General features: G+C 45.4%; 1 long non-coding RNA gene across 1 annotated transcript; it reads right to left on the bottom strand.

Annotated features, from left to right (window-relative positions):
• Window positions 1-1,841: 1,841 nt before the first annotated feature.
• LOC140391994 (uncharacterized) lies at window positions 1,842-18,984 on the bottom strand. The gene is made up of 3 exons (XR_011935225.1): window positions 13,329-18,984; window positions 11,760-11,894; window positions 1,842-2,778 (listed from the first exon to the last, which is right to left on the bottom strand). It is a non-coding gene; the product is annotated as an uncharacterized lncRNA (long non-coding RNA).
• Between the last annotated feature and the right edge of the window lie 5,645 nt (window positions 18,985-24,629).

Raw genomic sequence — 24,629 nt, 5'->3', positions numbered from 1 at the left:
ATAATTTCAAGATGAAAGACAAGAGGTTTAGAAGGGATTTGAGGAAAAAATTTGTCACCTACAGGGTCATACAGCAAAGAAAGGGCCATTTGGCCCATCAAGCCTATACCAGTCAGAAAACACCACCTATTCTAATCCCATGTCCCAGCACGTGGCCTTATATGCCTTGGGATTGCAAGTGCACATCTAAATACTTTTTAAATGTTAGGAGGGTCTCTGTCTCCACCACCCTTTCAGACACCGAGTTCCAAACTCCCACCACCCTCTGGGTAAAAAGTATTTTCCTCATATCCCCTTTAACCCCCCTGCCCCATACCTTAAATCTATGCCTCCAGGTCATTGATCCCTCCACTAAGAGGAAAAGTTTTTTTCTGTCTACTCTATCTATGCCCCTCATAATTTTATACATCTCAATCATGTTGCCCCCTCAGTCTCCGCTGCTCCAACGAAAACAATCCAAGTCCATCCAATCTCTCTTCCTAAATAAAACTCACCAGCCCAGGCGACATTCTGGTAAATGTCCTCTGCACCCTTTCAAGTGCTATCACATCACTCCTATAATGTGTGTTCCAGAATAGCAGAGAATACTCTAGCTGTGGCCTAACCAATGTTTTATACAGTTCCTGCAGGTGGTGGGAATATGGAATGCACTGTCTGGGAGGATAGTTTAGGCAGGAAACGTCACAACTTAAAAGTACTTAGATGAGTACTTGAAAAAGCATAACATTCAAGGCTATGGCTAAGTGCTGGGATGTGGGATTAGTGTAGATTTAGAATAGTTTTTTTTGAGGCTTAATGGACCCAAGGGCCTCTGGGCTGAGGTCACCGTACTTCAACTTTCACTTATATACTAATGAGACTCCTAGTGGTCAGTCAGTGAATTACAACACAATCTTGATATCACTACAACCAAAGTGGGGACTTCTTTGTGAATATCAATCGTCCAGTCCCATTAGTGTCCCATGACCTGCTTAACCCCAGGTTAAGACACAAAGACACAGAAATAGAGAGACAGAGACAGAGATAGGTTGGTGGGAGCTTGCAACTCGCTGCCGGGGGAGGTAGTGGAAGCAGATACGATAGTGACTTTTAAGGGGAGTTGTGACAAATACATGAATATGATGGGAATAGAGGGCTATGGTCCCTGGAAGGGTAGGAAATTTTAGTTCAGACAGGCAGCATGGTCGGTGCAGGCTTAGAGGGCCAAAGGGCCTGTTCCTGTGCTGTAATTTTCTTTGTTTCAAAGATGCTTAAAATGCACAGAAAGTGAAAGATATATATTTTTTTAAACTTTGGTTTGTCATGAGTGTTAATTCCATTAAAAGAACTATCATGGATAGAATGGATTTAGGGTGTGCGTGATAATACATTTTGCTATGTATTTTAAGCTGTGCTGTTTAAGTGTCTCTCTGATGTAATGTTCATCCTTTTAAGCCTCAGTGATCACTTAAAATGCTTTAGGAAAATGTAATGCCTTAGTTGACATATACAAGCTTTGTGCAAACTAATATGTTAGTTGACGTATGCAAGCCTCCTGTAAGCTAACGTGAACCATCTCTCTGACAGGTATTGTAGAATGCAGTGTCGATTCAAAATCTGAAATCATGCTCCACACCACCGCTGGTGCATCACACGTTTAGTTTGGCTTCTTAAAATTACTGAAGTTCTTTTGATGCTGCTGGTGCAGGTGTGCAATCCCAGGCCCCAGATGATGCAAGGGCAATTCGACTTCACCTGACAGCTCCTGCGTTTGGGCACTGAACCCACCCTCCTACCACCAACCCCTTTCTCTCCTCTCCCTCCCCCCGCCCTCCACCATTTATAAAATGACAACAAAACCATTGTGTTCAAGTAAAAAATATATTTTATTGATAATTGCGTTAAAATGAAAAAATATATTTTATTGATCATTGTGTTAGTGAAAAAATATATTTTATTGCAAGAAATTTGGAAAAGTTGAGGTAGTTATTAAATGGAATGCAATTCAGCAGCTGCTCATGTTAAACATTAAATGTTAGCATGGTATCAAAGTTTTGCATTTATAACATTATTTTTGTTAATAATGTTTTCCACTAAACTTTACAAGCTTCTACATATGTCTTACTGAAACTGCAAAACACTACTGAGTTATGAGATAATTGTAAATAAATAACATAATTGAAGGAAACAAGGCAAAAATATAATAATGATAAACACAAATCAAATCAAAAATCCGATGTTACAAGAACAGTGACACCATTTTATGATTCCTTCTGCAGGTCTAAGGAAACATTTTTATTTACATTTTGTCCTGCTTCAAGAACTTCCATTGTTAGTGATCCAAGAAGTTCTGACTTTTCTTCCCAACCAAACTTTCAGTTGCCACATTCTTAATTAAAACATACAAACACTTTTAAGCATGCCACATGTAAAAGCTATATAATATAGTGCAAATTTAAATAGTAATTTCACAGATTTGAAACAAACAAAACTTATGTTCACTTATAAATATTAAATAATCATCTTCAATCACAAAAAAACTTAAAAATTAATTCAAAAGAACCAATAACCAGGCATTGCCTGTTTAAAAGAACAAAAAAAAGTTTTTAAAAACCCACTTCAACATACCTTTAAAACCATTGTGAAACCTGTTGCTTGTTGGCTTCAATACAAACCTGCAGTTTAAATCCAACCTCCAGAGGGGACCAGGAGCGATTGTACTCTGGCGGGACAACTTGTCTCCTGAATGGAGAACCTTGCCCAACATTTCCCTTTGTTTCCTTTTGATTTCTGTCAAGACTGGGGACCAATGAATTTGTATAAAATTACCAAAAAGCCCTCAGCATTTCAACATCTCAGCATTTAATACAGTTAGTACATGTAATACAGGATGAAGCCCATTCTCACAACAGAACATGATCTTTCTGGATTATGTACGTGCAAAGTGAAACAAAAGATTACAGAGGTGCTCAGAAAAACAGTTCAAAGGACGGAATTCGACAAATCGAAAAGTTGGAATTCTGCCAAAAGGTAGAAACAGGGACCCAGAAGATCAGGATACTAACAAGAGTACGACTATTTACAGATTGTAGTTTTAAAACCCCCTGATCATTTGGTTGATCTTTATAACTGCATGCCAGTAGATGACAATTGAACTAGAACTTTATTGCTTCAATATTTCAGATGAGTGAAGGGTTGTCAGGTAAAGCATTCAATAATGAGAGGTCATCAATTTAGAATGTAATTTAAGAATGAGGTGTCAATTAGGATTATTTGCACAGGCCTCTGAAAGTATATACTGTTTTTCCAAAGTGAGTGACTGAGGCAGAGGTCATGGCACCTTTCAAGATAAATGTTTGAAACTGGGAACAATACAGGACGAAGGGCGCAAGTAACATGATGGGATTAATGTTAGATTATTCAAGGAAAGAACAGAAACAGACATGATGGGAAGAATAAGATCATATTATATAGATCATACAATTATATAGTAAATGAGGTGGAAATGCTGACAGCTTACAAAACAAATTCAACAACTACTAAGATTTTTGGCATCCAACAAAATCACCATGTAATAGGATAAAGAATGGAAGATTTTAAACATTCCAAATCTTATCTTTAAAGTGAAGCTTTCGATGCCTTGTATTTCTTTTTCAAAATTCAAACTTATTCTTAGATTAGATGATTTAACAGTACTTTTACTGCACGTGCAATCTCTTTGAATCTTAGTACAAAAGCATTAAATTGCAACTTTTGAATCCTGGCTTTGGCGAACACTACCTATGGTAATGTGATTTAACAGAAGAAAATTAAAAATCCAGCCATTTTTAAGCATTCCTATTGATACTAGTATTACATTTTAAAAGTAGTCAAAAGGTACAAATAAGTACAAGTAGAATTTTACAGTTAATTTATTATAGCTGGTGTTCAGAAGCAACATACATTGGATTTCTCTGAAAGCCACATCGCAGCACTAATTACTGAAGCTGCTAAAAGTGTTAGGTATTAAATTTAACTATTTAAAAAAAAAGCATAGATTCTTTAAAGCAACAGAGAAAAGGGGATATTTAAAATAAAAAATCCAGGTAAGGAGGTTTGAGTGATCAGCAAGGCGGGGAGGGGGGGGCGTTATTTATTGAATAGTTTGTTGTTCTTCTGATTCTTTTTGTATCTGTGAACATTTCTTGAATAAAAATATATATTTTTTTAAATTAAAAATCCAGCCGATCTTCAAATTACATTTAAAGACCATTCAACTTTCAATGTTAAAATATAATAACCTTTATTAGTGTCACAAGTAGGCTTACATTAACACTGCAATGAAGTTACTGTGAAAATCCCCTAGTCGCCACACTCCGGCACCTGTTCGGGTACACGGAGGGAGAATTCAGAACGGCCAATTCACCTAACAAAGCACGTCTTTCGGGACTTGTGGGAGGAAACCGGAGCATCCGGAGGAAACCCACGCAGACACAAGGAGAACGTGCAGACTCCGCACAGACTGACCCAAGCCAGGAATCGAACCTGGGACCCTGGAGCTGTGAAGCAACAGTGCACTAACCACTGTGCTAGTGCCGCCATTGTAGAATTGAATTGGTTTTTAAAATTACTGTTAGCTGTGAAGAGGAGGATTGTAGTTTGTTTTTGCTATTATTTCTTCAGTGCGTCCTTAGCTACATACAGGATTTAGGGAACACATATCCACAGCTTCTTTCAGCTCATGGATGTGGGTGAAGGTCAACAGCATTACTCAAGAGTTCTTGATAGTCTTGTGTTAAGAAGTTCTGACAGTACATATTTTCCAATGTGAAAATGATTCCTGTCTGAAGGAACAACTAACACATTTAAGGCTCTCTCCGCACATCCCAGTTCTTGTATATTTTCAACATAAAAATAATCACATCTGGAGGAGAAGGATCAATAAATTACATTTCTTTAGAAATATATTGTGTTATAGTTCATTTCCACCCTATTTAAGTCAATAGGTTTCAAGATACTTGATCGACTGAATTTTAAAAATAAGTTCCATGATGGCACGACTAAGCTTCACAAACAGTACATAAAGCCAACCAGTTGGCTGAAATCAGTATTAATCCCTACTAAATGTCATGAGTAAAAAATTATGCTTGATTCACCAATAATGAACATAAGTGATAATTCTGTCACCAGAATAAATTGGAAAATGACAGATGCAGGAATTGGTTAGGGTAGTAGAGGAATCAAGGAATGAAGTGTTGCCATTGCTGCCAAACAGGTGAATTCATGCACCAGGAAGGAATACCCGAGAGGAGAGATGACACCATGGCTCTGAAATATTCCATATCACAACTACAGCAGAACCACAAAGCAATATTTTCAGTCATTTATATGGTTCCCTTCGTGGTTCTGCTGATCCCCAACCAGTGTTACAGCAGGAGACTGGTATCATCTTGTAGCATGTCTGTGATTGCCCCAGATTAAATTGAGCCTTCCGCACCCCGAGGAAACCCACACAGACACGGGAGAACGTGCAGTCTCCACACAGACAGTGATCCAAGCAGGGAATCGAACCTGGGACCCTGGAGCTGTGAAGCAACAGTGCTAACCACTGTGCTACCGTGCCGCCCATTAAGATCACCACAAGCTGCTCTGTAGATGACTGTGTGGCAGCAGCGCCACAGAACACCCCATCATCTTTTCCTCTGTCACACCTCGAAAAGTCTTCCAGGTCTGACTGTTGCCCTTTATTAGTTACATTCCTCGTTTGTAAGGGTTACCTTCATGGGCAAAAAGAACGACCTCAGGCAGGAACTACCTAATGTGTGACTACTCATTCCATGGTCTCCACAGGAAGTCAATCATGGCTGATATGCTTCTCATCCCCATTCTCCTGTCTTCTCCCCATAACCCTGGATCCCCATATTAATCAAGAATCTATTGATCTCTGTCTTACACACAGTGATTTGGCCTCCACAGCCTTCTGCGGCAAACAGTTCCACAGATTCGCCCCGCTGAAAAAATTCCTCCTCATCGCAGTTTTAAAGGAACGTCCCTTCAGTCGGAGGCTGTGGCCTTGGATTTTAGTTTTCCCTACTAGTGGAAACATCCTCTCCACATCCACTCTATCCAGACCTCTCACTATCCTGTACTTCAATAAGATCCCTCCATATCCTTCTAAACTCCAACGAGAACATAGAACATACAGTGCAGAAGGAGGCCATTTGGCCCATCGAGTCTGCACCGACCCACTTAAGCCCTCACATCTACCCTATCCCCCTAACCCAATAATCCCTCCTAACCTTTTTTTGGACACTAAGGGCAATTTAGCATACCCAATCCACCTAACCTGCACGTCTTTGGACCGTGGGTGGAAACCGGAGCACCCGGAGGAAACCCACGCAGACACGGAGAGAACGTGCAGACTCTGCACAGACAGTGACCCAGTAGGGAATCGAACTTGGGACCCTGGCGATGTGAAGCCACAGTGCTGACCACTATGCTACTGTGCTGCCCAATTCTGACCCAGAATCCTCAACCGTTCCTCATATAACAAGCTCTTCATTCCAGGGATCATTCTTGTGAACCTCCTCTGGACCCTTTCCAAGGCCAGCACATTCTTCCTTAGATAAGGGCCCAAATCTGCTCACAATATTCCAAATGAGGTCTGACCAGAGCCTTGTACAGCCTCAGAAGTACATCCCTTGTCTTGTATTCTAGCCCTCTTGACATGAATTCTATCATTGAATTTGCCTTCCTCATTGCCAACTGAACTTGCATGTTAACCTTAAGAGAATCTTGAACTAGGACTCCAAAGTCCCTTTGTGCTTCTGATTTCCAGTCTTTCCCATTTAGAAAATAGTCTATGCCTCTATTCTTCCTACCAAATTGCATAACCTCACAGTTTTCTACATTGTATTCCATCTGCCACTTCTTTGTCCATTCTCCTAGCCTGTCCAAGTCCTTCTGTAGCCTCCTGCTTCAATACTACCTGTCCCTCTGCATATCTTTGTATCATCTGCAGACTTAGCTATCATCTAGACGGACTCAGGGCAGCAGCTGCATGGAAACATCAATATGTGTAAGTTCCCCTCCCAGCCACTCACCATCCTGACTTCGAAATATATTGTCATTCCTTCACTGTCGCTGGGTCACAATTCTGGAACTCTCTCCCTAACAGCACTGTGGGTGTACCTACACCACAGGGATTGTAGGGTTCAAGGCGGCACCTCAACAACATCTTTTCAAGGGCAATTAGGAATGGGCAATAAATGTTCACCTAGCCAGCGACGCCCATATCCAATGAATAATTCTTTTTAAACTGAGGAGGAAAGCGCAAGCGCATATGCTGTGGAGAAATGAACAGAGGATCTGCCCTTAGCATCAGTATTTAGCCTCCGGAGGAGAAAGTTTAAAAGACTAAATGTAAATAGTGTTGACAATGCAGAAAATAGGACAACCTTTAAAAGGCACTTTGTATTTAAATTGCTTTAAGCAAAGGTACAAGCTAGGTATAGAGACATAGTGAAAACAAGAATTTCACAATGCTTTGAAGCTGGGCAAATTTGCCTGAAACACCATTTTACTTTAGCTACCTTTGCCTGAACCAACAACTTACATTCTAGAACGGAGTACATTGCAAAAAATAAAAGTTTCATGATGTCTCAAATACATCAAATTGCTCTTATTAGTTCAGGCTGGGTTTTGGGATAAATGTTGCAGTTTAAACATAAAAACAGTGAGTGGGAAATTAGTCATTGAGGTGGGGAAGCTCGAATTAGGAAATTCCCCACTCAGTAGACACGTCTCCATATAAATGGCACCCACATGTACTATTTTCACTCCAAAGCAGGGGCTGGATTGAGTCAGGCCTATTGACCCCAGAAGCAGTTTGAATGCAGACATGGAGGTGGGCACGTACCAAGATGGGCTGTTGAAGGCCCACCTCTGTTTTCTGGGGCTTCATGCCAATTGTATTAAAGGCTTGAAAGCCCTCTACACCTCACCCCTCTTCACCCATTCCCATGCTACCTCCATGCCCTACATACCCCCATGGCACCTTCATGGCAACACATCCAGCATGCACAGTAGAACCAATTTAATAACAATACTAAGTCTTTAAATGCACTTAAAAAATACCCATTCAAAAATCTCCTTTGAAAAAAGTAACTTTTATAGGGTTATAAAAGCAATCAGACAAATATGGTACCACCATGGTACCAATAACAGAAGCTTCACCTCAAAGAAACACTTCAGAAAAAAAATTATAACCTCAAAAGATGTTAATCAATTAACGCAAACATTCCACTTTAGTGTATTTAAACAGCCCCTTTGCTGACCTAACTCATGGGTGATTCTTGGAGCTCAGCCAAGAATTCATGAGGCCATCTGGAGAAACAATCGCCAGATCATGTTTCTGTTGAAACATTTTACAGCCGTATTTCACACTATTCTGCCCAATTTTACTTTGTGTATACCAATTTTCATTATTTGCCACTGCTCCCATTTGCTACCATCTGTAAATTTAGAACATTTCTGAAGTGTGTGTGTGTGACAGAGAGCGAGAGAATTTAACTTTTATTCATCTAGCATCCTTCATGCTCCCAGAATATCTCAAAGTGCTATACAGTCGAGTAATGCTAACCTGCATGTGCAAAATATAAACATTTAACAAATTATGTTTCTTCCGAACATTAAAATAACATACCCTATTACCCCCCCCGCCCAATCTCCTGATTACCGGTAAATTAAGTTCCCTGTCCTTGTCTTACACTACCATGCCTCCCATTTTCCTCCCCCACTTACTGCTGACGTTCAATCTTCCTTAAAGAAGTCGATGAACGGCTGCCGCCTCCGGGCGAACCCCTGGGTTGAACTTCTTAAGGCGAACTTAATTTTTCCCAGACTGAGAAACCCTGCCATGTTGGTAACCCATACTCCTGACTTTGGAGGCTCCGAGTCCCTCCATCCTGGGAAAATTTGTGTCCGGGCCACCAGGGAGGCAAAGGCCAGGACATCGGCCTCCCTCCCAACCTGGGCCCCCGGATCTTCCGATACCCCAAATATTGCCATTTCCAGACTCGGAGTCACCCTCCCTTCCAGGACCTCTGACATGACGTCCGCAAATCCCTGCAAGATCATTTTCACCGTCTGCACCCTCCCCGCCAGTGTCAGCGGGAGCATGTCCCACCTGCGGAGATCCATTTTCATCTGATCAACTGCTCTACCCAAACCTAACTTGTGAAGCTGCCCCCAATCCTTAGCCACCTGAATCCCCAGATACCTGAAACTCCTCTCTACCACTTTATAATGAATGAAATGAAAATGAAATGAAAATCGCTTATTGTCACAAGTAGGCTTCAAATGAAGTTACTGTGAAAAGCCCCTAGTCGCCACATTCCGGCGCCTGTTTGGGGAGGCTGGTACGGGAATTGAACTGTGCTGCTGGCCTGCCTTGGTGTGCTTTCAAAGCCAGCAATTTTCCTGCCCCTGTGCCTGGATTACAATCACCTCGCTCTTTCCCATTTTAGCTTGTAGCCTGAAAACCGCCCAAATTCTTCCAGTGCCTCCATAATTCCAGCCAACCCCCCGCCCCCCCCCCCCACCAGGTCTGTGATGTAAAGGAGTAAATTGTCTGCGTAGAGGGGGACCCTATGCTCCACCACCCCTCTCACTATCCCCAGACATTCGATGACATAAGGGCCATTACCAAGGGCTCTATGGCCAGGGCAAACAGCAGAGGGGAGAGCAGACATCCCTGTCTTGTCCCCCTACAAAGACTAAAATATTCTAACCGGACCCGGTTGGTTTTTACATTCGCCACCGGAGCCTGGTATAGCAACGGGACCCAATCCACAAATCCCTGCCGAACCCAAACCTGCCTAGAATATCCCATAGGTACTTCCACTCTACCCGGTCAAAGGCCTTTTCTGCATCCATAGCTACTACCACCTCAACCTCGCGCCCCTCCGCTGGCATCATTATGACATTTAAGAGCCGTCTAATGTTGGACTTCATGTGCCTACCCTTCACAAATCCCGTCTGATCCTCCCCGATTATCTCCGCGACACAGTTCTCTACACGTGTGGCCAAGATCTTCGCCAGCAACTTAGCGTCTACGTTCAAAAGAGATCGGCCTGTATGCTCCACAGCTCTCTGGGCCCTTATCCCGCTTCAAAATGAGAGAGATCGATGCTTGTGATAATGTTGGGGGGAGCACTCCCAACTCCTTAGACTCATTAAAAGCCTTAACCAGGAGCGGCCCCAGTAACCCAGAAAGCTGTTTGTAGAACTCCACCGGGTATCCGTCAGGTCCCGGGGCCTTACCCGATTGCATCGCCTCCCCAAACCCAATTGGGCCCCCCAGGTCTTCAACCAGCTCCTTATCTATCTTCGGGAACTTTAGCCTCCCCAGAAATTGCTTCATTCCCTCCTCCCCGGCTGGGGGTTCCGATTTGTAGAGTAGACTATAGAATTCACGGAATATATAATTTACTGCCCCGGGTCCACCACCACCTTCCCCCTCATGTCCTTTATCTTCCCAATTTCCCTCGCTGCCTCCTCAGCTGATGTGCTAACATCCTACTAGCTTTCTCCCCATATTCATACACCGCCCCTTTTACCCTCCTCAGCTGCCCCTCTGCCTTACCTGTGGACAGGAGCCCAAATTCCATTTGAAGTCCCTGACGCTCATTCAGGAGCTCCTCATCCGGAGACTCCGCATATCTCCTGTCCACCTGTAAAATTTCCCCTACCAGCCTGTCCAACTCCACCCATTCCGTCTTCTCCCTGTGGGCCCGAATCACGATAAATTCCCCTCTGATAACCGCCTTCAGTGCTTCCCAAACCACCCCTGCCACGGTCTCACCCATGTCGTTGCTCTTATGTACCCTCGGATGGCCTTCCTCACCCGCTCACAGATCTCATCCTCCACTAGCAGCCCTACATCTTACCTCCATTGCGGACTCTGGGCCTTTCCTGTGCTCACTCGTAGGTCTATCCAGTGTGGGGCATGATCCAACACCATGATTGCTGAATATTCAGCACCCGCCACCCCAGCTAACAGCGTTTTGTCCAGTACAAAAAAGTCTATCTTGGAATACACCTTGTGCACATGGGAATAAAATGAGTACTCCTTGCTCCTTGGCCTCCCAAGTCTCCACGGATCTACCCCTCCCATGCGCTCCATGAACCCCTGGAGCTCTTTCGCCATTGCTGACACCTTTCCCGACCTGGAACTCGACCGGTCTAGTCTCGGATCTAGAACTGTGTGAAAACCTCCACCCATAATCAGCCGGCGTGAGTCCAGATTCAGAATCTTCCCCAGCACTCACCTGACATATGCGACATCATCCCAGTTTGGGGCATATATATTCACCACCACAGCCATTCCCTTCAGCTTCTCACTAACCATAATAAATCTACCCCCCCGGGTCCGCCTCTATCTTTCCCACCTCGAATGCCACCTTTTTGTTAACCAGAACTGCCACCCTCCTTGTTTTAAAGTCCAGTCCCGAATGAAACACCTGCCCGGCCCATCCCTTCTTAAATCTAACTTGGTCTCCTAGCTTTAAGCATGTCTCCTGCAGCATGGCCACGTCCGCTTTCAGCTGCCTCAAGTGTGCGAACACACGGGCACCTTTAACCAGCCCACGTACGTACCACCCCAGGTTAAAGAGGTGGGGTTACCCCTATCTCTGGATCTGTGAAGACTTAATTACCTGCAAATGCTTGCATTCAAAGTATCGTCTTGCATCTTTGACTTTGTGTATATATAAATATATATATATGTTTCTGGAACATACCTCTTCATTCACCCGAGGAAGGAGCAGTGCTCTGAAAGCTAGTGATTTGAAACAAATCTGTTGGATTTTAACCTGGTGTTGTAAGACTTCTTACTGTGCTCACCCCAGTCCAACACCGGCACCTCCACATCATAACTAAAAAGAATAAGGAAAATTCTAGTATCACTGAATAAATGCTAATAGGTCAGAGAAATCTATTAATGGTTCAAATTTAATCCAGGAGGAATCACTTATCCTTAAATATGCACAGGTGAAATTTAAGTTTCCACCTTAAAACTGAAAACAAAGCAGTTACAAAATGAAACAGCAGGTCAAACTTCGGAACAGGATTACTGATTCCAATGGTCAAGGCACCAATTGTACATCACTTCTGTCAACAGCGAGCAAAACAGTAACAATGTACTTAACTACTTACAAACAACAATGAACACTTTCAAGAGGGGGGCTAAATGTAACTGACTGAGGTTGGGGGGGGGGGGGGGCGAAATATGGTGGGGTGGAGGAACTTCTAGTCACTACTTGTATTTTGTGTGGAGATAAAATTATATTCCAATTGCCCATGTAGCAATAATCTGAAGCAAATGCCGTGGATGCACTTCATGCCCTGTGTGCTAATCCTTCCTAGTACGGCTGTCTTCTGTAGTCTTCAAGAGGAATATTCCTCGCTTGACAATCTATCCACATAACTGAAGTCTCTATCTTTGGAACCATTCATGTAAATCTTTTCTGCATCCTTTCGAAACCTTCACTTCCTTCCCGTTCAGTGAAATGAAATGAAAATCGCTTATTGTCAAAAGTAGGCATCAAATGAAGTTACTGTGAAAAGCCCCTAGCCACATTCCGTCCGGCACCTGGTTTGGGCAGGCTGGCACGGGAACGAACCCACGCTGCTGGCCTTGTTCCGATTTACAAGCCAGCTGTTTAACCCACTGTGCTAAACCAGCCCCCAAGTGTTTCATGAGGGTTAGTTAACTTACTTGCTTTTGTACTCTGTGCCCCTTTTATAATTTATTAACTGCTTTAGCAACCTGCACTGCTACCTTCAGTGATTAATGCACATATACACCCTCTGCTCCAGCATTCCCGTCAGAACTGTCTCCTTTATTTTAGGTCACCGCCTTGTTCTTCTGACTGAAAAGTATCACATTACACTGCACTACATTAAATTTTATCTGCCACTTGTCTGCCCATTCTACCAGCCTGTCTATATCCTCTTGACGTCTACCAATATTCTCCTCATAGTTCGCCATTCTTCCAAGTCATTTTCAAATTTTGACATTGTGCCCTGTGCACCAGTGTTTAGGATATCAATATAAATTAATCATTCTACCCTCTACGTACCATCCCCTAGTCACAAGACAGTAAAGTTCTCTATAATTCATGTTTTTAATAGGACTGCATTAAATAATTAACCTATTGCATAATAAATTCTAGTTATGCTAAAGACTAATGGTTCAAAATACCACATGGTTCAAAGTAAAATGCCTCCCGGTCACTTAGAAAGCATTATTTTACTTACACAAAAACAGAAAATGCTGGAAAATTTGCTTTTATCATAGTTTTACTTACGTTTGGGGACTCACTGGAAAACAACAATGGTAGACTTGGAAATGATATGGCCAACACATTTTCTTGGAGCTCCTGCACCTCATATTTCTCACTACACCACTGCATCGATCTCTCAGACAAGTAATCTGGTAACATGGAAAAACTATTAAAATGGAAGAAAATAAGCTACAAAACTAGGGGGAAGAACGTGCAAGAATTGTGAAAAGAATGCAGCCCAATCCAATCCACCTCTCCAATATCCCTTAGTTGCTTAGTTTACATTTTCAGCATGGTAATTTTCTTTGAAAACATAGAAAGCTCTACATTTTGGAGAATGCTACTTTACCTCATTGCACCTTTGCTGGCTCATTTGAATGATCTAATCAGTCCATTTTTACTGTTTCCATTTTTCCACTATTTACTTCATGATAAAAATCTACAATTGTTAATAGTTGCGCAACAGTTTATAGTCGGGTTTGCAAGTACTGTCCACCAATTTCTTGCTTGAAAATGGACTATCACCATTTGGAAATTGGGTGAAAGGGGTCATCCCACCTCTGTCCCATTATCACTTCAAAGCACATCTGTTAGAGGTGAAAATATTCACACGAAGGCCTGAATATAAGTAAAAAAGCAGTTTATTATATCAGAATTCTGGGAGGAAAGGCCTGAGACTCCGCAGCCTTTGACAGCACCTTTTCTCACTTGAGCTAAGGATCACAAGGGTTAATATACAGATTCAAGGGGCGGAATTAATTGTATTCTCATTTACTTACAATCAATCAACTATATTCACGTCACACTTCATTACATGCAGTCAATCAATTTTCCTAGCATCCCAGTTATCACATATATGGTTAAAGTGGGTGTTGTCTTACCCGCCCCTAACTTCATACAGAAGTCATTCATAATGATGTCCTGTCTGCAACTGGGGTCCTTGATTTTATCAAGGACACGTAGCATTTCTTGTTCTGGGAAGCTGTTATCAGCGGCTGTTGAAATACTCCCTAGGTTCTCATGAGGTAGTTTACACAATTTGTAACTTAACATTAAAGGAAAGTGGCTAGTTCAGCCATTTTGTGTCTTTAGTATTGCTAAATTAGTTAACAGCCATTTTGTGTCCTTTCTGATATTAACAAGCATTGTGTATACACTATTACTACAAATTGCCTCTTCTAAACAGGCATCTAAGCCAATGAGCACCTTTTGTCTCATCAGAACTATTCAAAAGTAATAAAGGAGCACAAATGTAGTTACAGGGCCACCTATAATTTATATCATAGTCCAGTATCACAAATTGCCCTCCAGCAACATCTGATGAAATGCCGAGGCAGGTTTGTAAATGGAGAAGCAGCACAGCTGCCTGATTCGTTTGGAAGGCTTTTTACATATTTGAACTAAATATTCTAGCTATAGGATCACATTGCAATTTTCCAGGGCAAGGCAGATTTATACCAAGTGGTGATTATTGATAGCTAATTGCAGAAGGCATTGTAGCCACCTGGGTTGGCCAACTCCTGACGTAAAAGGGAGAACAGCAAAGGCTGAAGGGAAATTCAGCCAACACAAGCAGAAACTAGTAGGTGCAAGTTTACTGTGTATTAAACTCTGCAAAAGCCCAGACAGCATCGATACAAGCAGCCATCTGCATAATAATGTAGCAGCCATCTACATACTAATGAGCGATCCCTGGGAACAATCAAAACATTTGAGATAAACAAGGCCAAGCCAGACTCCTCGGTGCCAGCAGGAGCCAACACAAAAGAGGTTAACGGACACCTCAAGACCGCCCATCTATCAGGGAACCACTCCAGTATTGGAGAAATCGAACCAAGCGATTGGAACGAAGTCCAATCACTTGGAACCAGGTACAGGGTCCACCCCGAAGGGCGGGAAGCCCCTGGGGACTATAAAGGAAAGACCCCAAGTTCAAATCGTCCTTCTTGACAGGGTCACTCAGCAACGCGAACCAACCCGACAGTGACCTGTTCAGCTGCCGCCAAAAGACCGTAAGTCTCAAATTAACGCGCGCTACGAGATAGGCGCTCCTAGCTACCAGTCCATACCAGCTTTTGAATCCCGCAGACTCAGAACCCGAACGAAAGTCCATTTGTTCCCCTGACCTGGTGGGCCAGTCCGAAGCTAAGTATAGGCCTGTTAGTTGTAGAAGTATCTTAGAAAGTAGCGTTTATGCATGAGTAGATTTGACTGTGTGTAAATAAATGTGCTTTGATTTGAATCTTACTAATTGGTGTATTGAGTTATTGATCATTAGTTGAACGTGAACCTCGTGGCGGTATCATAAAGATACCTGGCGACTCGAGAGCAAAGGTTATAAAACACAGCCAATTGAACCAACCAAAAGTTAGCAACATATTAATGGCGACATCTGACGGGACCCGATCTAGAAGTGGCTTAACCACTCCGGGAGAACCCAAAAATTTGAATTAGAGATCAAATTGGGAACAGAAAACCACAAGTGTTCAAGCAGTTCTGATCAATCCTCATAATTCGGAAATGTGTTAAATGCATGCGTAACTAACAGGGCGATAAGGTAATACTGATAGATTTTTTGTTGCGACAAAACTGTCGGGAGTTTGTATTCCGGAAAATAGCAAAAGCCGTACCCGTAATTACAGCACCACCTTAATACCCCTTGTTCCAAATTTTAAGAAAGTATTCAGAGAGGAAAGATGGCAATGCAACGCCTCATGAACCCCGAAAAATTTGTGGTCGCAGCGACCAGCAGCAGCAGAGTAGAACAGTGTCCCCTTTGGGAAGAAGAAATCAGGAAGTACCTCAAAGGGAAAGGATGGCCCCTTTGGAACGAATTCTGTAACAATGAGGAAACAGGTCCCGGGAGTATAGGACACACTTGGTAGGAGAACCTGAGCGAGATTCACAAGAAGAGCTTAGGAAAAGCTTGCTAACCGATGGTAATCGTGTCCCGTTTGGCACAATTGCGAGGCACAGAGGAGGTCGTTAGGACGCTCCGGAAAGAGATAGAAGGCATACATCGAATGAGCAAGGTCGATGTCAGTGAGGTAGAAAGAGAGAACGTAGAGTTAAGGAGGAAGTTAGCAGCAAAAGACGGGGAGGTGGATGATGCCAAGTCTTGTCTGGCGCACCTAAGCAGCTTCCAGTCCCAGTACGAAAAGGCCTATCAGAACACGCAACGTGCAGTCCTGGTCCGAGAGGAAACCGAGAAGCAGGTAGAGGCATTGCAGAGGCAGTGTAGTGACCTGAAGGCAGCGTTAAGAGCACTCCATGCTGCCACCACGGAGCAAAGACAAAGCTCATCAGACCACGCAAAGTGCCGGAAGCAGATTGCAGAACTGCAATCTTTGCTTTCAGTTCAAAAAGGATTCCAGGAAACCTTTGGATCACAGTTAGACGAGGAAGACGGCCCTGATTGGGAAGAGTTAAATGAGACAGCGCAGAGATATGTTCAGGGAACATGTGCGCAGGGAAAGCCCCAGAAGAGAAAAGCGCCCCAACCCCCCACAGAGCAGATAGTTCAGGCTCCAATGAACCCAGTAACCACACACCGCACAGCCACATCGGACGACATGGAATTTCTGTACACCACCCCCTTAACAGTGACCCAATTACGGGATGCGTGCGAGAAAATCACACCGTTCCTCCCCACCTCAGACCCCCACCACTTCTTTGCCAGAGTAAAGCAGCAGGCGACCATGTACGGCCTGGATGAGCGAGAGCAAGTGAAGCTCACAGTTTTGAGTTTAGACCCTTCGGTCATAGCAGCCCATCCCGACCCACAGAATGTAGGAGGAGGCACCCTTGCAGAAACGCATCCCGCGATCCGAGACGCGATCGGGTATAACCGGGGTGACCCCGTAGATGGCCTCAATAAGTGCAGGCAAAAGAAAACCGAGCACCTCACAGCGTTTGCTGGACGCCTGTGGGTCCATTTCGTAGCAGTTTTCCGAGACTTAGACCGCGCTCATTTGTCCCCAGACAACATGGCCAAATGGACCCGCACCCTTATCTCCCATGCCCCAGAAACAGGACAAAAAGCTTGCGCCAATTATGATCCCTTAGAGGAGGCTCATAATGAGAAATAGGTCGTAAAACGATTGTCCCGCGCCTGGGAGCAATCTGTTCAAAACAAACCCGCAGTTAAAAATCCCGACGAACAGCAGGCAGAAGTAGACATACATGCAGTTAAGGCACACCAGAACCCCGCATGGGTAAATGAAGGCAAGAACAGCCCCTCACAAAAACCACAAGAGTGTTACAACTGTGGCCATTTGGGACACTTTGCAAGAGAATGCAATGCCCCACAAAAGCAACAGAGAGCCCAGCAGACAGGCACTCTAACTAAGAACAGGACAAAGCCAACACATAGCGTTAGCACCCGTTCAGATTAGACAGACCTGACCGGAACGGACTGACGGTGTTCGGGCTCCCCCAGTTGGGTCTACGACACCCTTTGGGATAGGTCCGGCCGACCAGTAGTTGCATCAAAAATACGGGGACAGCCCATCGAGTTTCTCTGGGACACAGGAGGGTCCCGCGCCACAATAAATTCCTCCACCATGTTTCAAAAGGACATGTAGCCCACTACATCCACCATCATCCTCAGCGGCTTTACAGGGCACTCACAGCAGGGACACATCACAGCCCCTGTACCCATTCAAAATCGGCAACATCACCACCAAGCACCCCATAGTTTTAGTCGACCTGCCCCACACAGCAGAACACATTTTGGGCATAGACTTTATGAACTCTCACCACCTTTCATTTGATCCGGTAAACCAATGTGTCTGGAGAATGGCAAAATCTGCAAGAGCCCCCGCAACGCTCACCATAGGAGACTATGCAAACAAGATTAGCGCAGTAGGCGAATTTTGGTTTAACCCGACAACGATTAGCACGGACAAGCAGGTTAGGGCAGTTTTACAAAAGAACAAGACAGCGTTCACGACCCACAGACACGACTGTAGCCGGATGACTGGTTGAGTACAAATCACAGGACCTGACCCTAGACCCCAAAAGCAATATGGATTTCCCCAAGAAGCAGAGGGAGAAATCGCAAAAGTTGTTGACAGCTTATTAGAGCAGGGCGTACTTAGATCAGTAGCCTCCACTAATAATGCCCCGATTTGGCCAGTGAGAAAGCCCGATGGATCATGGCGACTGACCATCGATTACCGGGAACTCAACAAAATCACCCCCGCAGCAGCCCCCACAGAAGCCACAAGTCCCGAGATCATGCTCAAGCAGGGACTCAATTCCCGATACTTACGGTTTCGGATATCAGTAATGGATTCTGGTCCATTCCATTGGCAAAGGGGGGCCAGTACAAATTTGCCATCACCTTTAAAAACCAACAGTACACATGGACAAGCCTTCCACAAGGATTCCACAACTCCCCCTCCATTTTCCACTGACAGCTGGCAAATGGTTTAGCCAAATTTTCTCGTGCCGAATGTCTGGTCCAGTACGTAGACGACCTACCACTGCAGACAGACACCAAGGAAGAGCACATCGAGCTTCTGTCCGAACTCCTGGAACTCCTACAGAAAATTGGATGTAAAGTAAACCACAAAAAGGCTCAGATTTTGGAAAACAGGGTGATATGTTTGGGTACAATTATCACACATGATAAACGCGAGATCGAGCATAAAAGGATTGACTCGATTGCTAAATTGCCCCTTCCCCAGAACGTTTCAGCCCTCCGGTCGTTTTTAGGACTGGTTGGCTACTGCCGAAACCACATTGACGGTTTTGCCAGCAAGGCAGCACCCCTCTCAGACCTCCTAAAGAAAGGAGCCCCCTGGGAATGGCTTCCGCAGCATACGGATGCTGTGGACTCGTTGAAAAGAGCACTATGGCAGCCCCCGCACTACAAGTTCCAGACCCGCTTTCCCCTTACGCTATAGAAGTAGCAAGCACAGACTGCACCCTTTCGGCCGTGCTCCTCCAGATACGGACGAACAGTTAAGGCCCGTGGCTTACGCCTTCAAATGTTTAGATGCTGTGGAGCAGGGATTTTCAGCCTGTGAAAGGCACCTGCTCGCAGTTTTTTAGGCAGTACAGTATTTTTCTTACATTACCGGACTAAACCCCATCACAATCCTGACGGAACACACCCCCACCCAACTTTTACTGGACGGGCGACTCAAGGACGGTACAGTTAGTCAGATTAGAGCAGCCAGATGGACCCTTCTTTTGCAGGGACGGGACATCACTGTTAAAAGGACAAAGACCCACACTTTTTTAGCCGATAACCTATAGTACCCCGGAACCCCCCATGAATGTGAAATTATCTCTCCACACCACAACACAGGCCGCTTTATTGCAAAAACACCCCCCAGAAAGATAGGTAGTTCAACCCAGAGCCCCAAGCACACAGACACGTGCGAACCCATTAGAATATATGTGGATGGATCTTCCACAATATTAGAAGGGAAGCGCATAACAGGATGCGGCATTTACGTCGAGGACGCGCAGGGACGCGCCCTAGAAGAAATAGCAATAAAACTTCCAGGACACTTAGGCACACAGGCGGCAGAACTTGCAGCCATCGCATACATAATGGAACACCCAGATTCCTTCCCCAGCCCAGCGGACATATATTCGGACAGCCTCTATGTCTGCAACAGTCTTACGGAATTCCTACCCCTGTGGAAAGCAAGAGGATTTGTTCCCTTCAGCCCTATTGCTCCGTCACATTTTAGAGGGAGTACAGAACAGGACTTTTGGAATAGTTAAAGTTCGTAGTCACCATCGTTCCTCCCCCCCCTGGAAATGTAAAAGCCGACGCACTGGCAAAAGCAGGTTCCAGGCACGGATATTTTTGGACACCCCCCGAGAGTGCACCAGTGAATGCAATTCAGGTCTCGCAGACTAATGTCGAGGATTTAGTGCAGGCCCAGAAGCAGCATAGCAATCTCAAGGAGATTTTAAAAGGAAAATTTACGGCACCTTAGGATAGGTTTAAGAATACACTGACCAGACATGACGGTGTGGTGTTAAAAGACACCCTTTATGTGGTTCCTGAACAGGACAGGAATCAGCTCATTTGTTTGTTCCATGACAGTCATGGACATCAGGGAATTGATCCCACTACAGCCCACCTCAGGCAGCTCTGTTGGTGGCCGAGTTTAAAAGACGATGTAACTCACTACGTTGAGAACTGCCTTATCTGTGCCCAGAACAATCCTGACAGATATGCCAAAAAGGCTCAGCTTAGTCACACCCGACCCGTTAATGGCCCCTGGACTAACCTCCAGATTGATTATATTGGACCATTGCCCCCTTGCAGGAACGGTTATAAATATGTACTCGTGGTGATAAGACACGTTTACAAAATGGGTGGAAGCATTCCCATCCAGAACGAACACGGCAAAGACCACAGCAAAGATTTTAACCCACCACATCTTTACGAGATGGGGAGTCCCCCGCAGCACTGAATCCGACCAAGGTTCCCATTTTACGGGACGTGTCATGAAGAACGTCCTCACGATATTTGGCATTACCCAAAAGTTCCACATCGCATACCACCCCCAGTCAAGTGCTATCGTGGAGTGCATGAATCGGACCCTAAAATCCACCCTCAGAAAAATGGTCCAGCAAAACAACACCACTTGGGATTCAGTCCTCCCATTTGCGCTGATGTTTTTGCAAAATACAGTTTCAACATCCACAGGTTACACCCCACACACTCTCATGACCAGACGCCCCATGAAAGGCACAGAATTTTTATTAGGATTAGATTTGACCAGCCCCGAAGTGACGGCCCTCATACACGAGAAAGCAGTAGAACAATTAGTGGCGAATGTTAAAACGGCTCAGCTAGCAGCCGCAGTGAAATTGGGCACAAGAAAGAAACAGAGCAAGGCCTGTTTCGATAAGACAGTGCATGCGACTGAGTTCAGTGTAGGACAGCAAGCCATGCTCTCCGTATACAACCCCAGCACATTCCTGTCACCCAAGTATTCGGGTCCGTACTCCATTGCGGACAAAGTAAGCCCTTCCGTCTACAAAATAAAGTACCGCAATGGAAAGACTGCGTGGTTCCATATCAACCAGCTGGAGGCATATGGAACACAGTCTAACCACGCACATCACGTCATGCTCGACGCAGCAGACCATGCCCCGCCCACAGCCAACGTAACCCTACCCTCCCCCAACATGTCCAGCCCAGCCATGGACACAACCTTGACTCCACCCCCGAAATATACACTCCGCCCCGGAACGCCCACAGACAGCAGCAGCAGCGACAGCGACTGTGACTCGGACAATAGCCACAGCACGCCTCCCTGCTATCCCCATGCAACAGGATCCACACCCAACTAACCGGACCGCGATTCGAGTGATCCCTTCACGATCACTTTCCTAAACAAACCCCACCACCGACCTACAATGACAACCCCGATTCCGTCCCCACAGAACTAGACACCACCTTTTGGCACCGAGATAATTCATACAGACTTGTCCGGAATGACGAGAGCGATCCCAAATCACACCATGCAGCCCTCAGTCTTGATACACTCGAGAGTTTGGCATCCAGGAGATAATGACGACTTTGAGTCTGACTCCCAAAACGAGAACCCCTTTGCGACCCTGTTCGCAATCGACAACTGAGGTGTCCAGATGATGTTTTAAAATGGAACCGCTTGGGAGAAAACGGTGTCCTTTCTGATGGAACCTGCAGCATGTTTAATGTTGTTTGTACTAGTATTGTTAAATGTTGTATGTTAGACCGGAACATTTTTTCCACGGCCCCACACCACCACCCTTCCGACGCCCACTGGCAGTCACAGAAACTAGTTTGTCCGGACGCTAGTTCAGAGGAACTAGATTGGCCGCAGAGACTTGTTAATGTCCCAGACGCCAGTTCAGAGGAACTCGTCTGTCGACAGAAACACAGACCCCCGTTCGTAACTCCCCTTCTGGTTCGAAGGAAGAACCAATACAGCAACCCCCCACGATGACTACATTTCTTCCCCGTTCTTGTCAGTTGCTCAGGCAGTGGAGAAATGGTATTGGGACACGCCCTGCCTGGGAACCCCCCTCTGGTCAGCTACGCTCGGGTTGAGCACACACTGCATTGGTCGCCGTCCTACCCGGGGATTCCATCCAAATCTTACCCGTCGCGGCCCATACGCACCTCATTTCGGCAATTTTCGTTCAAAAAGTTTTGTTTTTGTTTTCAGGTAACCCTTAGGTTGCCAGCCCTCTGCTACTTACATCATCAAACATTTGAATGGTAACTTGCACAGTCGGCGAGACTGCTCGCACTGTTTCAGTATTTGTAATTGTGTCTTGTCCTGAAATTCGGTTTTTGGAAAAAAAAAAGAGGGAGTCACACATAGTGACCAATTATAAAGGGAGTAATTGGCACTAAAGGACAGACAGGCTATCACACGAGATATTAAACCAAGATAGTAACAGACACTATGCTTGATCCCACAGAACTCCAGAAGCTCCAGGACCAGAGAAGAGAAAAGAGAGAAGAACCATGAGGACATCCTCCGTTTTGCTCATCACCATAATGGACATTTGGTTGCGCGCAAACGCGAACCCCCTGACCTCAAACCCCCCCAGCCATTAATGATTCACATCCTCATAGCACCCAGAGCCCAGTCACAAGCGACACCACATCATCTTGGTGTGACAGGTTTATAACCTGGTACTCCCTGTCCTACTTGATAGAATTCCTACTAGTTTTGGCGATACTCTGCTGCATTGTGCAGACTATTCGTCTGAGGAAATGGAGAAGGAGAGCCTACCCTATTTTCGGTTATGACCACACCCCCGCGATCTATAATAAACAACATTCGTTTGCGTTTTTTTGTGAATAAAGAAATGTTTCATGAGCGATTGTACAATCCTGAACTTGACTGCCGAGCCAGGAAAATGTGTATAATGCTGCTTTGATTTTATTTAAAAAATATATATATTTATTAAAGTTTTTTACACAATTTTTCTCCCTTACAAACAATAACCCCGCCCCCCCAGTAACAAAAAAAACGAGAAATTGCGCAGAGCAAGATATATACACTGGCCCTCTCACGTACGTGCCAGTTTCCCCAACCCTTCATGTTATTTCTTGCTCATCCACCCTCCCAGGCAGTCCCCCCTTCTCCCCCCCACCCCCCGCCCCAAGGTTGCTGCTGCTTCTGTCCGACCTTCCTCTAACGTTCCGCGAGATAGTCGAGGAACGGTTGCCACCGCCTGTAAAACCCCTGCGCAGACCGTCTCCAGGCGAAGTTAATCCTCTCCAACTTTATGAACCCAGCCATATCATTTATCCAGGCCTCCAGGCTGAGGGGCTTCGCCTCCTTCCACCTTAGCAAGATCCTTCGCCGGGCTACTAGGGACGCAAAGGCCAGAATGCCGGCCTCTTTCGCCTCCTGCACTCCCGGTTCGTCCACTACTCCAAATATTGCTAGCCCCCAGCTTGGCATGACCCGGACTTTCACCACCTGAGATATTGTTCCCGCCATTCCTCTCCAGAACCCCTCCAGTGCCGGGCATAACCAAAACATATGGACATGGTTCGCCGGGCTCCCTGAGCACCTTCCACATCTGTCCTCTACCCCAAAGAACCTACTCAACCTCGCCCCCGTCAAGTGCGCTCTGTGGACCACCTTAAATTGTATCAGGCTGAGCCTGGCACACGAGGAGGAGGAATTAACCCTACCCAGGGCATCAGCCCACAGCCCTTCCTCGATCTCCTCCCCCAGCTCGTCCTCCCATTTACCCATCAACTCTTCTACTAGCACTTCCCCCTCTTCTTTCATCTCTTGGTGTATTTCCGACACCTTGCCCTCCCCGACCCATATCCCCGAGATCACCCTATCTTGAACTTCTTGCGCTGGGAGCAACGGGAATTCCCTCACCTGTCGCCTCACAAAAGCCCTCACCTGTATATATCTAAAGGCATTTCCCGGGGGTAACTCAAACTTCTCCTCCAGTGCCCCTAGGCTCGCAAACGTTCCGTCGATGAACAGGTCCCCCATTCTTCCAATCCCCGCCCGATGCCAGCTCTGGAACCCCCCGTCCATCTTCCCCGGGACAAACCGGTGGTTACCCCTGATCGGGGACCACACCGATGCTCCCATTGCACCCCGGTGCCGTCTCCACTGGCCCCAGGTCTTTAGAGTTGCCGCCACCACCGGGCTCGTGGTATACTTTGTCAGCGAGAGAGGCAGCGGTGCCGTCACCAACGCCCCCAGGCTCGTTCCTTTACAGGACGCCATCTCCATCCTCTTCCATGCCGCCCCCTCTCCCTCCATAACCCACTTGCGGATCATCGCCACATTTGCTGCCTAGTAGTAGCTCCCCAGG

This window comes from Scyliorhinus torazame, chromosome 2 (assembly GCF_047496885.1).
Source record: "Scyliorhinus torazame isolate Kashiwa2021f chromosome 2, sScyTor2.1, whole genome shotgun sequence".
NCBI lineage: Eukaryota > Metazoa > Chordata > Chondrichthyes > Carcharhiniformes > Scyliorhinidae > Scyliorhinus > Scyliorhinus torazame.
This window is presented reverse-complemented; position numbering and strand designations above follow the sequence as displayed.